Below are 12,466 nucleotides of genomic sequence, written 5' to 3'. Positions count from 1 at the left end.
CGGACGGCGGCAGGCGGAAGTTCCCGTGGGGGGGAGGGGTGCGCATGCGCATGGGAACAGAAAGGGCCAACCTGGCCCGGCGCGGCCCTGGGGCCCACGTGACCGCCCGATGGCCACGGGGCGGGGCTTTTCTCCCGGAGAAGCGGGCCCTCGGGCTGGAGGGAGGGGCCGCTCAGGGCAGGGCTGGCCGGACGCTCTCAGCGCGGACGCCCTCGGGGCTGGGTCCGCAGAGGGTTGGGCCCCAGGCCTCGGGTCACTCGCCGAAACCAGCCGAGCACAGAGCCGGCGGCACCGCGGGTGCTCTCGGTTCTCGGACAGCCCTGGGCCGGGGCTGAGGGGCGGCGGCGGCGCCACCCACGTGGCCTGCCTGTGCTCTCCGGGCGCCTGAGACCCGGGCCCTGAGCGCCTGGCGGGGGAGGGAAGGCAGCGCTTCCGGTGCCCGGGTTCGCCCGAAAATTCACGAGAAAAGCGGGTGAGGCGTAGCGTGTTGTCCGTGGGAGAGCTTTGATTACACGTTCATTTCGCTAGGGGATTCAGTCTCTCCTTTTTCCCTTGTGTCAGTTTTGGAAAATTGTGTTGAGGATCTCATCCATTTCCTTTGCATTTTCAAATGTAACAGCGCAAAGTGTTTCAGAGTGCGCTCTTACAGCCTTTCACTGTCCGCAGAACACACAGCAACATCACTTTTTATTTTCGATGTTAGTAATTTAGGCCTTTTCCCCTTTTCGTTCACTTTTGTCAGGGTTTTATCAGTGTTTTTGATCTTTTCAAAGAGCCATCTTTTTAAAAACAATGCTTTAGCCTGTGGGGTTTTTATGGTATTAGCTTCTGTCCTTATCCTTATTATTTCCTTCCTGCCACTTTCATTGGCTTTAATTTGCTTTTCTTTAATTTCTGAAGATGGAAATCAGGTCATTGTTTTTAAATTCTTTTTTCCCCTAAATATTCATTTAAGGCTATAAAACCACTGCACCCCCCAAGTTTAAATTTGTCATATGTTTATCGCTCAGTCCAAATACGTTCTAATTTCCATGGTGATTTATTTTTGACCCACGGGTTATCCAAAAGGTTATTGCTTAATTTCCAAACATTCGAGGATTTCTTAAATCGTGTTTCTGCTGTCCCGCTGCAGTTAGAGAAAACACGCTCCAGTGATCCAGTCCTTCAGTTCTGCGGAGTCTTGCCTCGTGACCCACTTGTCAGTTCAATGTCCTGCGTACCTTTGAAAGGCTTGTGTTCTATGCACTGAACGCGCTGGTCTACATTTGTCAATTATGTAAATGTGTTTTACAAACCTATGTCTTTACACAGTTTGTTCCCAGTTGCTAAGCTTCGTGAGCTAAAATCTCCCGCGATGACTGTGGACTCACCCACTTTATCCTTTGGTTCTGTGGACCTGACATCCGTCACCACTTAGGCTGTGTCTCGTGCACAAATCAGAATCACCGCACCGCCCGCTGGATGGCCTTTTCACCCCCGTGAGCACTCCAGCCCCACAGTCTGCCCCGACCTTGACCTTAGGGTCCAGCCGGTGTTCGCAGCGCAGGCCCGGTGCCTCCCTGCCCCGCCCCTCCCACGTGAGGCACCCCGTGAGCCCGCAGCATCCCGGGTCCCACACGACACCCTGGCTGTCGGATGTGGCGGCGGGCGGCCCTTCCGCGGCCTCCACTCCACCTGCATTCTGGTGCCTCCACCTGGGATGCGCTTCCTCCACCCGAGTAACTCACCTGGCGTTTCCTTCGGTGCCGGCCCCTGGCAACGTCTTATCTCTGGTGTTCAGCCTGGAATGTCTGTTCCGTCTTCGTGTTGAAGGCTGCTCACATGGGTACAGGAGTCTGGATGTACTCACTTTCTCTTAGCACCACGAAGATGCCAGTCTGTTCTTTAATGGGTTGCATCACTTTATTGCCCCTTATGAACTGATACTTGTGTTTTTTCGCTGGCTTTTAAAATATGTCCCTTAATTGGGAGATTGGGATTGACATATATACCCTAATATGTATAAAATAGATAACTAATAGAAGACAAAATAAAATATGTCCCTTGGCCCTTGGTGTTCAGCAGCTCTCCTGTGCTTTGTCGACACATCAATACGTGGTTTCCTTAGCACTGATCTTGGCGTTGGAATTGGTCTTGCTTCCCGACTCTCTCTCTAGGGCTCCAAATATGTACGTGCGGTTAGGTGTTTTCATCACGTCTTCACCTTTTAAACTATGTTTATTTTCTATTTTAAGTCTTTTGTCTTTCTTCTTCAGCCCAGGTACTTCCTACGTCTTACAGTCCAGCTTTCCAACCCCCTCTTCTCCTGTGTCTAATCTGCTTTTAAACCTGCCTCTGAAGAGTTGTCTTAAACGTTCTTTTTATAACTTAATGGAGAAATAATTGATATACAAAAACACAAAAAGTGATTGTATTTAGAGTGTGCAATTTGGTGAGTCTCATCCCATAGATACACACCTGTGAACCCATCACCACTGTCAAGGCTGAGCACGTCTCACCCCTGTGACTCCCGTGGACCTCAGGCGACGTCCTTCTCCTTCACATCTGGGTGTTACTGTCCTGTCTCCTGGCCACTGCTGCAGATCTTCAGAAGCCTGCATCTGTCTAAATGCTCCTTGGCAGGCAAATTGCCTTTTCTCAACATGCTTTCAAGCTGTTTTTATTGTTCGTATCTTGCAATCTCACTACGATACAATGGATCTAGGTTGGGTTTATTCTATTTCTTTTGCTATTTACTGCCAGCCATTAAGGTTTTTCTTTTCTGTTCTTCTGTGACTCCCATGAAAACTAGCTGAACATTTGCATTCTCTCTTCCATGTATGTTAATTCCTCTTTCATGTTTTTCCATCTCTTTTTCTCTGTGCATGAACACTGTGGGTTATTTCTTCAAAGCATACCTTTCAGTGATGTTTCATCTGTTGCTTATCCCATCCTTTGTATTTTTAATTTCAGTGAACAGTATACTTCATCCTTAGGAGTTTATTTATGAGCTGAATGTTTGTGTCCCCTCAAATTAATATGCTGAAACCCTCACCCCTGATGTGATGGTGTTAGGAGGTGGGAGCTTTGGGAGCTGATGAGGTCATGAGGGTGCTGCCCCCATGATGGGATCAGTGCCCTGAAGACAGAGACCCTACAGAGCTCCCTCACACTTCCTGTGTTTTGGGCACACAGTGAGAAAATGGCAGTCTATGAACCAGGAAGAGTCCTCACCAGAACCCGATCCTGCTGATCCCAGACCTGCAGGCTGCAGAGCTGTGAGGAATACACGTCGTCACGTAAGCCTCTGGTCTGTGGTGTTTCTGTCATAGCAGCTGAACTGATAAGACAAAGCTTTATTTTCTCCTTTGAAAAATTATTCCTGTTTATTTTTCACGTTTCATGTTTGTTCTACATTTTTGTATTTTATTTTGGCTTCCGGTCCCTCCTTTATAATTAATGATTTTAAACATAGTGACTTGGGGCAGATTCCAGGGTTTGAACCCTTTGCTTTGTAGCCTCTGCCCACTCTGTAGTGCTCCCCTGTCTCCCTGCGCGTTTGTCCTTAGGGTTACGGGCTGCTGTTCAGGGGGATCCGAGCAGGCTGGCTGCGGTGCCCCTTCAGCACATCCTGGCCTTTACTTTCAGCAGGAATCTTGGCTTACCACCAGCTTGGGAACATGTTTGTTTGTTGTTTTACCTTGGTGGTTCCTGGATCACGGAAGTAACGTAAATGTGGGCTCAATTATATTAGTGAATCCATCTCATTTTATCGGGAGGCAGGCATTTTTCTGAATGTATTGTTTCTTCCTCGTAAGCTCAGCTACTCCTCTCCCATCCTTATTTTGCTTTTGCTGTGTTTTCCTCAGCATTTCTGTCTGCACGCAGTGGGGCGTCTCTTGCTTTTCGATGTGTCTCAGCAGCTTGCACACGGGAAGATGCCAAGGCCCTCGCTCGGCTGGGCCTCTAGCACTCGGGCCCTGCCTCACCACAGTCTGATGGAGGAAGCAGATGTGAAAACATAACATTAGGCTGTGCTGCGGTGTGACAAGTGTTCTCACCCAGAGTCAAGTCTGGGTGCAGCGGGGGGCAGGGGAGCAGTGCCTGCCACAGACAACCCATGTCTCAAGGAAGGACAGAAGCTCCTCCCAAAAGTTTTGTATAATTGCTACTAATGCAATTAAAGTGTTACTAAAATAATTTAATTACCAAAGAAAAGTAAAATCAGTATAAGTGCAGGTCAAGGAGCAGGCCATTGGCTTCTTAGCATCCCAGGCTAAGAAGCCAATGTGTGTGCAGAGCACCCAGTGCATCTGGAACAGTTCCTGCTCCAGAGCTCCCTGTGGGGCTATGCCCCTGCCTTCTGAATACACTGCTGCCTGCACTTCTCTTACTTATGTGGCATTGTGCAAGCATTTACTTTCAGGTGAAAAAGCCCAATCTGGATCACTTTGTTTCAGCTGAGAAGTTCATTTACGTTATTAAGACCCCCAGGAATTCCTTTTGACAGTGAGGGGTGCTGTTTCAGAGTTGGAAAGGAGCTGAGAGGGAACGACAGCATTGTTTAGTCAAAATATTTTCAGCAAGTTTCTTTCTCTAAATGCAAGGAGGAGAGGAAAGACAATGCAAGTAAAATATGTTTATTTACTTTTAAATTATTTCTTACAAAGAAGAAATGAGTCAGTCAAAATCTATCTTTTGACTATTTTGAAGGATCGGTTCCTTCATTCACGCTTTCATTTATTTATCTGATACACAGTTATTTTAATACTAATTACAGGCCAATTTTCTGCTGAAATTTCTCTTTGCTCAATGACACCCCAATAGCAAAGAGCACACCTAATGCCCAGATACGGTTTCTAATACCATTTCCCAATAAAAGGCACCAGGGCTCCTTGGAGAAGGGATTGATTCCAGAGCTGGGCGAAAATATGAGATGAGCCCAGAGTCTCTCATTGTGCCAGGAAGCAAGGGAGTGCTCAGAAGAGGATGGTGAGGAGGGAGGTGTGTGTCAAAGGGCACAGGAGCCAACCTGGGAGAGCCCCATGGCCAGAACTGGAACCACTTGAGCAGTCAAACAAGTAACAGCAGTACAGGGGTATAACCTCAGTGTAAGGTGAGTAGCCGCTATCCATACTGATGTAAATAAATAATGGAATAAGCAGAAAATGAGGGAAAGGGAGACTTCCTCCTTACGCAGAAATTCCAGTTCCTAAATGTAGAAGGAATGAGGTAAACATACAGTCACCATTAGAACACCACAGGGGTAATCGTGGCAGCAAAATCCGCCAATGGATGCTAAAGTTAGTGGGCGAAAGTTTGAGGAGAAATAGGATATCTGCAGAGTTTTAAGAAGCTCTCCAAGATGTTTATTACTTACAAAGGAAATAGTAACTTCAGTGGGGGAACCTGGCAGACACCACCTTTCCCAGCGGAATCAAGTCAAAACACTCTGGCTTCCTGCGCCCCACAAGACACGCCAGAAAACGCACAGCACTCCTGCAGTTTTCTTGCCAAAGATACGTAACCTCAACCAAGTCGTGATAAAATAACAGACACTCCAGTTGAGAGACACTTGACAAACCCCTGACCTTCAGAAGTGTGAAGGTCACGAGGAGGCAAAGTGCAGGGGGGTCCTTTGTAGGACCTGGAACAGGGGTTGGACTTGTGAGGAAACTCTGGTGAAATCTGACCCCAGCCAGCAGTGTAGCCGACAGTATTCTCCCCGTGTTAATCCCTGCTCTGGATCGCCGCGGCGTGCCTGCGCAGGACGCCGGCACGGGCAGCTGGGCACAAGGTACACCGGAGCTCTGGACTCTTTCTCAACTTTTCTCTAAGTCTAAAATTATCTCAAAATGAAAAGTATAAAAGAATAGTGTCCACGGATTTAAAAATGTACACAACAGCTGAAAAGTAACAGTCCTCGGCATCACTCAGTTTCCCCAAGGAGACTGCTGTTGATAGTTTCTGAATTTGGTGCTCCTGGAAGGAAGAAGTCCCGAGGACACCCTTGTCCTCCAGGCCTGGATCGGCACCAGTAGATGTGGCATCGGCTCCCTGACGCCTGGGGCATTTCTCCTCCCCGTCTGCTCCCCAAGTTAGGAGTCCCAAACACAGGGAGCCGCTTCTCAGAGATGCAGCATCCTGGGTGTGCCCTTCCAGCTGGCGCCCTCGAGGGTGCTGCTTCTCGTCCGGAGCCTCTGTTTCCACATCTGTAAAATGGGTGGAAGGCGCCTCCCTCAGTGTTGAGGAGAGAACTGGGTGTATTGACATGCGTGAACTGATTGGGAGATGGTTTGTACATAGAAAGCTCTCAGAGACTGTTGGTTACTAAAGATACATTCTCTGTGTTAATCTGTGGTTCTTGTTGGTGAAGAGAGAACACTGAATGTGAACATGGAGTTGAGAAGTGGCTCTGCTGTGATATCCACAAATAAAATGATATCGCTGCAAATTAACTCCCCCTCCCTGCGACATTTCTGCTTCCCATTATCGTAGAGCCAGGTTGACTTTTGGGTCAGCCCCTTAGAAAAGGAATTGAAGAGAGTCTAGAGATGTTCTGCAACCTCATGCTGAGACCAAGCAGGACCCTGCCATGTCCTCCTCCTGCCTCTTGTCTGTAGAAAAGCTTTTGCCTCCTAGGACTTCCCTGAGTTCCACAGAGAAAATTTAATCAGAGAAGTGAGAAAATGTGAAACAAAGGAAAACCGTCACAAAATTAATGACCTTTGGGTCCTCGTCAAGGGCTCTAGTTACTATTCTGAGCCACATCTTTGAGCTGCTTTGCAGATACTGAAACCGCACCAGGAGGAAGAAGTTAACTGTGTGCTGCCCACAAGCATGTAGACCCCAGACCAGCTGAAACCAGAAGGTTGATGATGCCGACTCCTGACGACCTCACCACCAGCCAATCAGAAGAGTGCCCGTGAGCCGCTCAGGCACCCTACAGTCCTCAGCCCTGATGTCGCCCTTAAACCACCCCCACCCGGAAGCCTTCAGGGAGTTCCAGCCCTTTGAGAACTAGCCGTCCGTACTCCTCGCCTGGCACCTGCAATAAGCGCTCCCCTTTCCTTCACCGCAACCCGGGGTCAGTAGACTGGCTTCACTGCACGCGGGCGCGGGGACCCAAGTCTGATTCACTCACAGTGTTTCTGTGTCCCTTAAACTCCTGTTGTATCCTCACTCCTGGAAACGTGAAGGCCCCCTTCTCCCCTTGTTTGGAAGCAGCCTGCGACTGTAACTGTGAACTGACACATTTTCGATGATCTACCAGCTGGTGGTGATCACACAGAACCACAAGGCACTGGCGTTCGTGACGTGATGTACTTTCCCAAACCGTGTCCGTGTTTCGTTTGGTTTTCGTCCTCGCCTGGACCCAACGTGCTTTCCTCAGAGAAAAGGACGGAGGTAGGAATCTGCGGGGAGCGGCTTCCGATCCTGGCCACCGTGCAGGTGCTGGTGGCTGGCTGTCCCAAGCAGGGTCCCCGGCACGCAGCGCTGCTGAGCCTCGTCCCTGGGTGTCACCAGGCTTGCGCCCTTGGCCACTGGGGGCTGGCTAAGATTTCTGGTCAGGTTTTGTCGACTCTGTCATGCATTTTCTCCTCCTCAGTTTCAGCACAGACTCTGTAAGTCATCAACAGGGAGGGACTGGTAAGAGGAAGAGAGGAAGGAAGGGAAACTCCCCCACAAAGGCCATTCCCAGAGCAGCGGCAATAACATTTTAACGTAAAGCTGGCGGAGAACACGTCGCTCAGTTTTGAGATAAGATCGTAGGCACGGAGCCCCCTTTTCGTGCTCAGGGGCGACTTGGAGGAGAACGTGGGTTTGGGGAGGAGAGGGGTGCAGGGTCCTGGGAAGCAAAGGCAGAGAGAGGCAGGCCCCTCCTGGGGCACCGGTTCGGCCCTGAGAGGGGGGCAGTTGCAGATTTGACAAACCCTGAAATTCCAGCGTGGGAAGACCCGTCCCCCTCACAAAGCCCCCAGCACGGCTCCCCACCCTCCCGCCCAGGTCACCCACCTCCTCTTCTTGGCCCAGCGGGGAGGGACCCCAGGAGGGGCCTGGAGTCTCCGAACAGCAGGAAACGGTCCCTCAAGTGCGAAGGAATCAGAAACATCTGTGCCGCTTTTCTTCCCCCTCTGTGATGCGTGTTTACAGTTCTGGGAAATGGACTTGGCCAAACCCACATGGGGTTTCATCAAATGACCGCTTAAAATCCTTGGCGAGCGCACAGAGCAGCTGGAGTCTGTCCGTCTCTCCCGAACGCTGGCTCTCGCGGGCCCAGCAGACCACGCGGCTTCTCGGGGTGGGCTCGCCCTTCTCCTCCCGACAGCCCCCTTTGAGGCAGGACCCACGCAGGTGTTTCTGGTCTTGAAACATGAAGAGGCTCCGTCCCTCCCTGCAGCGTGGCCGCCGCAGACTAAGGTCAAGAACAGGAAGCCCTGGGGCAGGAGTAGCCGGGCTGGGTGTCCGGGGACAGAGCCGTGGGGCCGGCAGGTCCCCACTGTCTGGTCGTCAGGGCCTTTCATTTTCTTTCCCAGTAGTTTGATGAAATGCCACAGAAGAGGGTTTCTGGACGAGCCCCACAGTCTGGCGTCTCAGCTCGGCCCAAACAACCGGAAACCGTTCCAGGAACTGGAGCCTCGGCACCTCGCTTGCTCTCGGCTTCCCGGGGGTGAAGGAACGTGCAGTCACCCTGGAGACGTGCGCTGGCTGCCGGCCGGGGAGGGAGGGGAGGGGAGGGGACGCCGAAGGGAGCCGCCCGCCCGGTGGAGGCTGAACCCGGGGTGGGGGGCAGGGCCTGCAGGGCGCCCGGGGGACGGAGGGGTGAACTCGGGCTGCGTGTGCTCTTCACACCCAGACCCAGCCTGCGGAGCCCTTCCTGGAGTGCCCGGTGCCCCACGGCCTCTCCTCCACGCCCAGCTGCCCTGGGATGGGCGCTGGAGTTGCCCCCAGGGGTCGGGGGCTTCACGGGCGAGTCCAAAGACCCCGTGGATCCCTCGTGCCGGAGCAGTCCTCTGAAGGCCACCTCTCGGGTTTGAGACCCCAGAGGAGCGGCAACGATGGGCCCCCACTTTCTGGGACGTCTCCTGAGCCAGGAGAGCAGGCAGAGATGGAAGACCGTCCCTCCTGGTGGCCTAACAGCTCACGCTGACCAGTGGCCCAAGCCCTGGGCCCAGCCGGGACCACCCTGACCTGGCCACAGACAGCCCCCAGGAGCCAGATTTCCAGGCCCGGGTCACCGAGATGAACCCATTTTCCAGATGGAGGAGTCAAGATGCTTTGTCCCCGCAGCCCTTCTAAGCAGTGGGCGTCCAGCAGCGAACAGACAGACAAAATTCCAATGTAGTCATGTGATCAGCTTATAGAAAAACATCTGAGAACACTCACAGTCATCCACGAAAAACTTTTTATCAGACTTAGAAAGGCATTTCCTTAACGGGATGAAGGGTCTCTTCAGAAAGCCTTCAGCAAATATAACACTAAAGGGTGAAACAGAAAGTATTCCCCTTAAGAACAGGATTGGTAAGTATGCCTCCAACTGTACTTCTTGCTACATTCAGAGAGAGGTAGGCGGTCATATCATCTGCGGAAGAGAGAGACACACACACAGGAAGAGACAGAGACAGAGACAGAGACAAAGAGAGACAGAGGAAGATGGAGAAAAAGACAATGGCTAAGGATTGGAAAGGAAAGAAGAAAAAATAGATTATTCACAAATGGTATTATTATATTATAGAAATTAGGAAAAATGAACAAAAAGAAAAAGAATAATAAAGATAAGAAATAAAAGAGGATAAAGATAGAAAATCCAAAAGAATTTGCACATACTTTAGACATAGCAAGATGTAGCGAGTGTGTCGGATGTGAACCCAACACACAAAATCACCTGCATTTCCATATCCCAGATAAAAACATTTTAAAAATCTAACAAAACATGAACAGGGCAATTGAGGAGAAAATCATACACTTTACTGAGGCGTTAATAAAGACCTAAGTCCAGGAGAGGTTGCCACGCAGACAGAGGGCAGGACTCGTGCTGTGCGGAAGCCGCGGCCTCCCAACGGGTCTGTGGATCCAGCGCGATTCCAGTCAGCTTCCAGCGGGTTTGCTGTGGACCCTGGTGAGATGATTTTAAAGCTCACGTGGATGGGCAGAGGAATACGAGTTGCAGAGATGAACCAGAAGCAGAAGACCACGGCGGGGACCTTCCCCACCGATACTGAGAGCTGTTGCTGAGGGGCCGGGTGGCTTTGGTGCAGGGATAGACCAGCCCACGCTGGGGACCATGTGGCTGGACTCCCATGTGAAAGTCGTAGGGAAGTTAGTCATTGCAAGAAAAAAAGGCTGCACTCCTCCCTCACCCCACACGTCGAGAGATCCTAGTGCCCCCATAGCCCTAACTGTTAAGAACAAATTAGAAGATGGGGCAGGAGGTTATCCGTAAGCCCTGAAGGTACGGAGGGATTCCTTAAACAACTCAGAAAAGGCACAGACAGCAAAGAAAACTCTGATGTATTCAACCACGTTCAGAGGAAGGACATCAGCTCGTCCCAGAGAGTAAAGAGGCCGCGAAGCAGGAAGGAGGTATCCGTTCCGCCCTTCACCAAGTGTTAATACTCAGGATACGTGAAGACCCCCAACGTTCGATAAGGAAACCACAAGCGACCCAATAATTGTAAGATGTTCAACCTCATTAGTGATCAGGTGAGTGGAAATTAAAAGTATAATTGACATCATTTCACACCAACCGTGTGGCAGAATTTACAGGTCAGGCAACACCAAGGGTTGGCGAGAACGGACACCGAGAGGAGCCCGCTTTCTCATCGACAGCAGGCGAGGAGGAGATCACGAAGCCCTGCAGAGAACAGCTACTGCCGCGTGGTCAAGTCAGGCCCGCAGACGTGCGTCCCAGCAGGCTCACGGCCGGGCGGCCCGCAGTGCCTGTGTGCCGTGCGTCGCTGCTGCAGTGGGGGGTCTGGACCAGGGGGCTTCGACGGCGGCAGAATGGACAACCCGATGCGGCCTGTGGTAGCCAACGAACGTCTGTGAAAATACAGGGGAGGCTCCAGTGCAAAATGAGCAAAGGGAGGGAAGGCAGCAGGTCACAGAGCAGAGTGTGGCCCATTCACAGAGGCCAACGCCGGGCAGGACCGAGCAGCGTCTTCTCCAGGGATGTTGGTAGAAACACACCCTCCAGGTGGTGGTTAGTGTTGAGGAGGAGAGAGGCGTTGATCAGGGCGAGTCCCTTAAGCTGTGCACACACGCTTTTGTATGCTGTCCTGTCACCTCGCTTTATCTCATAATTCTAAAACCAAACCAGAACAGAACAGACCACGAGCATGTGCCCAGGGCCGCTTACACGGCTCATTGGGCCCTTCAGTCAGCCTTCCTTTGCCCCTGCCCAGCTGGTTTATCCCCACGGCTCTGAAAACTCACCTCGTGGCCGCAGAAAAGACAATTTCTCTTCCCTTTTCAGTGAAGGCTCTTCTAGGGGCTGAGTGTCTACGGTCCCACCGCCGACGTCCAAGTCCACAGTACGTGACTCCAGCCACCCTGCCCTTCTGCTGCAACCTCACGAGTCTGTCACTGCCCCTCTGGAAACCCTGAGGCCGGGCCGGACACCCTGCAGGACCCCTGAGAGGCACCCGAGGGCGGAGCTTCGCCTCCCACTGCCTGGGCCCACCTCCTGTCCCCTTCGGTGGAAAGACCCACTGCACGATGTGAGGGTCACACCCTTATTAACCCGTGAAACGTCCACACAGGACCACAGGACTGCCCCATCAGCGTGGGCTGCTGTTACCCTGTGTCTGACTGGTGGGCACTGACCAGTGGAGACCATGGCGAGGCGGAGGTGGCTTCCTTTGTTGGCCTGAGGGTCCCCTTCTCTCTGGCTGCTCAAGGCTACATCAGGGCCTTTAAGCAGCCGAGTCACACAGCTGTCTCCTGATGAGCTTGTGGTCCACTGACACTCTCAGATCTTCTTCACAAGCCGTCAGGCTGGGGCTTTCTGCTCCTCATGTGAAGCGAGTGGGCCCGAGAGCGTGACTGCGGACTTCTCCCACCACCTTCCGTCTTGTAACTTGGGCCCTTTCTCCAGGGTGGTGAGGGCGTCTTGAACCTTCACTTCATCCTGCAGTACACTAGCTCTCCCTCCTAGCTTCCTGCCATTTGCACGTTGGATCAGCACGCAGTGCTTCCCTCCAGGGAACCGGAATGCAGGGGGGCTGATAGCGGGGCACTGGGGGGGCGACCCAAGGGAGGACCAGGTTCATGTCCACAGGTGGAGCGGGGGGGATGCAGAGGCCAGGCCGAGGTTGAGGGGGAGTGTGGGATTCAACAGAACCAGAGCATCGGAGAAGTGGAGGAGGGGGGAGCGGGGAGAAGAAGACCCTTGCTCCCGAGCATGCGGGGTTGGGGGTGCTCTCTGGGCCCCAGTCACACAACTGTCAGGTGGACAAGGAGGGTGGTCCCGGGATGGCGGACAGAG

At 52.2% G+C, this 12,466-nt stretch overlaps 1 long non-coding RNA gene across 1 annotated transcript; it reads left to right on the top strand.

Annotated features, from left to right (window-relative positions):
* The first annotated feature begins 439 nt into the window (after positions 1–439).
* LOC309821043 lies at positions 440–11,468 on the top strand. Its single transcript, XR_014296566.1, has 3 exons — positions 440–472; positions 3,175–3,278; positions 11,456–11,468. It is a non-coding gene; the product is annotated as an uncharacterized lncRNA (long non-coding RNA).
* The last annotated feature ends 998 nt before the right edge of the window (positions 11,469–12,466 follow it).

The sequence above is a fragment of the Grampus griseus genome (genome assembly GCF_964374135.1).
Source record: "Grampus griseus genome assembly, chromosome: 3".
NCBI lineage: Eukaryota > Metazoa > Chordata > Mammalia > Artiodactyla > Delphinidae > Grampus > Grampus griseus.
The sequence above is the reverse complement of the archived record's forward strand: the minus strand, read 5'-3'. Positions and strand labels throughout refer to the sequence as shown.